Source organism: Triticum aestivum, chromosome 3D, assembly GCF_018294505.1.
Source record: "Triticum aestivum cultivar Chinese Spring chromosome 3D, IWGSC CS RefSeq v2.1, whole genome shotgun sequence".
Lineage (NCBI taxonomy): Eukaryota > Viridiplantae > Streptophyta > Magnoliopsida > Poales > Poaceae > Triticum > Triticum aestivum.
This window is the reverse complement of record NC_057802.1, coordinates 183,952,845-183,958,803: the sequence shown is the minus strand read 5'-3', so window position 1 is coordinate 183,958,803 and position 5,959 is coordinate 183,952,845.

Below are 5,959 nucleotides of genomic sequence, written 5' to 3'. Positions count from 1 at the left end.
TGACCTGGATGCCCATATTGCTTCCTACATATTCTACAAAGATCTTTATCTATCGAACCTTAATGACAACATACGTACTTCCCTTTGTCTGTCAGTATATTACTTGCCCGAGATTCGATCGTCGGTATCTTCATACCTAGTTCAATCTCGTTACCAGCAAGTCTCTTTACTTGTTTCGTAATACATCATCTCGTAACTAACTCCTTAGTCACTTTGCTTGCAAGCTTCTTGTGATGTGTATTACAAAGAGGGCCCAGAGATACCTCTCCGATACACGCAATGACAAATCCCAATCTCGATCCATGCCAACTCAACAAACACCTTCAGAAATACCTATAGAGCACCTTTATGATCACCCAGTTACGTTGTGATGTTTGATAGCATACAAGGTATTCCTCCGGTATCCGGGAGTTGCATGATCTCATAGTCGAAGGAATATGTATTTGACATTAAAAAAGCAGTAGCAATAAACTAAACAATCATATGCTAAGCTAACGGATGGGTCTTGTCCATCACATCATTCTCCTAATGATGTGATCCCGTTACCAAGTGACAACACATGTCCATGGTTAGGAAACCTTAACCATCTTTGATTAATGAGCTAGTCTAGTAGAGGCTTACTAGGGACACGGTATTTGTTTATGTATCCACACATGTATTTAAGTTTCTGATCAATACAATTATAGCATGAATAATAAACCTTTATCATGAATAAGGAAATATAATAATAACAACTTCAATATTGCCTCTAGGGCATATTTCCATCAGTCTCCCACTTGCACTAGAGTCAATAATCTAGTTCACATCGCCATGTGATTAAAACCCATAGTTTACATTGCCATGTGACTAACAACCAAAGAGTTTACTAGAGTCAATAATCTAGTTCACATCGCCATGTGATTAATACCCAAAGAGTACTAAGGTGTGATCATGTTTTGCTTGTGAGAGATGTTTAGTCAATGGGTCTGTCATATTCAGATCCGTATGTATTTTGCAAATTTCTATGTCTACAATGCTCTGCATGGAGCTACTCTAGCTAATTGCTCCCACTTTCAATACGTATCCATACTGTGACTCGGAGTAATCCGAATCGGTGTCAAATCTTGCATCGATATAAACCTTTACGACGAACTCTTTATAACCTCGATAACCAAGAAACATTTCCTTAGTCCTGTTAGGTAACTAAGGATAATTTTGACCGGTGTCCAGTGATCCACTCCTGGATCACTATTTTACCCCGTTGCTAAACTCATGGCAAGGCACACAATAGGTTTGGTACACAACCTGGCATACTTTATAGTACCAATGGCTGAGCATAGGGAATGACTTTCATTCTCTCTCTATCTTCTGCCGTGGTCGAGCTTTGAGTCTTACTCAACTTCACACCTTGCAACACAGGCAAGAACCCTTTCTTTGACTGGTCCATTTTGAACTTCTTTAGAACTTTGTCAAGGTATGTGCTTTGTGAAAGTTCTAGTAAGCGTCTTGATCTATCCCTATAGATCTTGATGCCCAATATATAAGAAGCTTCTCTGAGGTCTTTCATTGACAAATTCTTGTTCAAGTATCCTTCTATGTTATTAAGAAATTCTATATCATTTCCAATCAATAATATGTCATCTACATATAATATCACAAATGCTATAGAGCTCCCACTCATTTTCTTGTAAATTCAGGCTTAACCATAAGTCTATATAAAACCATATGCTTTGATCACATCATCAAAGTGTATATTCCAACTCTGAGATGCTTGCACCAGTCCATAGATGGATCGCTGGAGCTTGCACACTTTGTTAGCACCTTTAGGACTGAAAAAACCTTCTGGTTGCATCATATACAACTCTTTTTTGAGAAATCCATTAAGGAATGTAGTTTTGACGTCTATTTGCCAGATTTCATAATCATAAAATGAGGCAATTGCTAACATGATTCGGACAGACTTAAGCATCGCTACGGGTGAGAAAGTCTCATCGTAGTCAACCCCTTGCATTTTTGGAAAACCTTTTGCGACAAGTCGAGCTTTGTAGACAGTGACATTACCATCAGCGTGCATCTTCTTCTTGAAGATCCATATATTCTCAAAGGCTTGCCGATCATTGGGCAAGTCCACCAAAGTCCACACTTTGTTCTCATACATGGATCCTATCTCAGATTTCATGGCCTCAAGCCATTTATCGGAATCTGGGCTTATCCTAGGTTCATCATAGTTTGTAGGTTCGCCGTGGTCTAATAACATGACTTCCAGGACAGGATTACTGTAACACTCTGGTGCAGAACGTGTTCTTGTCGACCTACGAGGTCTAGTAGTAACTTGATCCAAAGTTTCATGATCACCATCATTAGCTTCCTCTCTAGTTGGTGTAGGCATCATGGGAACGATTTTTCTCTAATGTGCTACTTTCCGATTCGAGAGAAGGTACAATTAGTTCATCAAGTTCTACTTTCCTCCCACTCACTTCTTTCTAGAGAAACTCCTTCTCTAGAAAGGATCCATTCTTGGCAACAAAGATCTTGCCTTCGGATCTGTGGTAGAAGGTGTAATCAATAGTTTCCTTAGGGTATCCTATGAAGATGCACTTCTCCAATTTGGGTTCGAGCTTATCAGGCTGATGCCTTTTGACATAAGTGTCGCATCACCAAACTTTAAGAAACGACAGGTTAGGTTTCTTGCCAAACCACAGTTCATACGACGTCGTCTCAACGGATTTAGATGGTGCCCTATTTAACGTGAATGCAGCTGTCTATAATGCATAACCCCAAAATGATAAAGGAAAATCGGTAAGAGACACCATAGATTACACCATATCTAATAAAGTGTGGTTACGACGTCCGGACACACCATTACACTGTGGTGCTCTAGGTGGCGTGAGTTGTGAAATAATTCCACATTGTTTTAAATGAAGGCCAAACTCGTAACTCAAGTATTTACCTCCATGATCAGATAATAGAAATTTTATTTTCTTGTTAAGATTTTTCTCTACTTCACTCTGAAATTGTTTGAACTTTCAATTGTTTCAGATTTGTGTTTCATTAAATAGATATACCCATACCTACTCAAATCATCTGTAAAGGTTAGAAAATAATGATACCCTCCGCATGCCTCAACATTCATCGGACCGTATACATCGGTATGCATTTTTTCCAGTAAGTCATTACCTTGCTCCATTGTTCTGGAGAACGGAGTTTTAGTCATCTTGCCCATGAGGCATGGTTCACAAGTATCAAATGATTCATAATCAAGTGATTCCAAAAGTCCATCCGCATGGAGTTTCTTCATGCGCTTTACACCAATATGACCTAAATGACAGTGTCACAAGTATGTTGCACTATCATTATCAACTTTGCGTCTTTAGGCATCAATATTATGAATATGTGCATCATTACGATTGAGATTCAACAGGAATTGACCATTGATCATAAGTGCTTGACCATAAATGATATTACTCATATAAATAGAACAGCCATTATTCTCTAACTTAAATGAATAACCATCTCGCAATAAACAAGATCCAGATATAATGTTCATGCTCAACGCTGTCACCAAATAACAAATATTAAGGTCTAAAACTAATCCTGAAGGTAGATGTAGAGGTAGCGTGCCGACGACGATCACATCGACCTTGGAACCATTCCCGACGCGCATTGTCACCTCATCCTTCGCCAATCTTCATTTATTCTATAGCTCCTGTTTCGAGTTACAAATATGAGCAACTGAACCAGTATCAAATACCCAGACGCTACTACGAGCATTAGTAAGGTACACATCAATAACATGTATATCAAATATACCTTTGTCCACTTTTCCATCCTTCTTATCTGCCAAGTATTTGGGGAAGTTCTGCTTCCAGTGACCATTCCCTTTGCAGTAGAAGCACTTAGTTTTAGGCTTGGGTCCAGTTTTGGGCTTCTTCACGGGAGTGGCAACTTGCTTGCCATTCTTCTTGAAGTTCCCTTTCTTTCCCTTGCCCTTTTTCCTGAAACTAGTGGTCTTGTTAACCAGCAACACTTGATGCTCCTTCTTGATTTCTACCTCCACAGCCTTAAGCATTGCGAAGAGCTCGGGAATCGTTTTCGTCATCCCTTGCATATTATACATCACTATGAAGCCTTGGTAGCTTGGTGGCAGTGATTGAAGAACTCTGTCAATAACACTCTCAACTGGAAGATCAATTGCCAGCTGAGTCAAGTGGTTATGATACCCGGACATTTTAAGTATGTGCCCACTGACAGAACTATTCTCCTCCATCTTGCAGCTATAGAACTTGTTGAAGACTTCATATCTCTCAACTCGGGAATTTTCTTGAAATATTAACTTCAGTTTTTGGAACATATCATATGCTCCATGGTGTTCCAAACGTCTTTGAAGTCCCGGTTCTAAGCCATAAAGCATGGCACAATGAACTATTGGGTAGTCATCAGATCGAGCCTGCCAGACGTTCATAACATTTGTAGTAGCTCCTACAGCAGGTCTGTCACCCAGTGGTGCATCAAGGACATAATTCTTTTGTGCAGCAATGAGGATAATCCTCAAGTTACGGACCTAGTCCGTGTAGTTGCTACCATCATCTTTCAACTTAGCTTTCTCTAGGAATGCATTAAAATTCAGGGGAACGGTAGCACGGGCCATTGATCTACAACATAGATATGCTAAAACTATTAAGACTATGTTCATGATAAATTAAGTTCAATTAATGAAATTACTAATGAACTCCCATTTAAAATAACATCCCTCAAGTTATGTAAGTGATACTTGATCCAAATCAACTAACCCATGTCCGATCGTCACATGAGATGGGGTAGTCATCAGTGGTGAACATCTCTATGTTGATCATATCTACTATACGACTCACGTTCGACCTTTTGGTCTCCAGTGTTCCGAGACCATGTCTGTACATGCTAGGCTCGTCAAGTTTAACCCAAGTATTCTACATGTGCAAAATTGTCTTACGCCCGTTGTATGTGAACGTAGAGTCTATCACACCCAATCATCATGAGGTGCTTCGAAAAGACGAACTTTGGCAATGGTGCATACTCAGGCAGAACACTTTTATCTTGAAATTAAGTGAAGGGATCATCTTATAATCCTACTGTCGTTCTAAGAAAAATAAGATGTATAAAGGATAAACATCACATGTATTCAAAATATGTGACATGATATGGCCATCATCATCTTGTGCTTTTGATCTCCATCTCCAAAGCATCGTCATGATCTCCATCATCACCGGATCGACACCTTGATCTCCATCGTTGTGTCGGGGTCATCTCGCCAACTATTGCATCTACAACTATTGCTAACACATAGCGATAAAGTAAAGCAATTACATGGCGCTTGCATCTCAAACAATAATTAAGAGACAACCCTAAGTCTCATACCGGTTGTCGATATTACAAAACATGATCATCTCATACAAACGTATATCACATCACATCTTGACCATATCACATCACAACATACCCTGCAAAAGCAAGTTAGACGTCCTATACTTTGTTGTTGCAAGTTTTATGTGGCTGCTACGAGCAACTAGCAAGAATCGTTCTTACCTATGCAAAACCACAACGGTGATTATCAAGTTTGCTGTTTTAACCTTCTTCAAGGACCGACCGTAGTGAAATTCGATTCAACTAAAGTAGGAGAAATAGACACCCGCCAGCCACCTTTATGCAAAACAAGTTGCATGTTAGTCGGTGGAACCGGTCTCATGTGCGTGGACATGTAAGGTTGGTCTGGGCCGCTTCATCCCACAATACCGCTGAATCAAAATAAGACGTTGGTGGTAAGCAGTATGACCATCACTGCCCACAACTCTTTTGTGTTCTACTCATGCATATCATCTACACATAGACCTGGCTCAGATGCCACTGTAGGGAAACGTTGCATGGAAAACAAACAAAAAAATCTACGCACATGCAAGATCTATCCATGGAGATGCATAGCTAAGAGAGGGGAGAGTATGTCTAC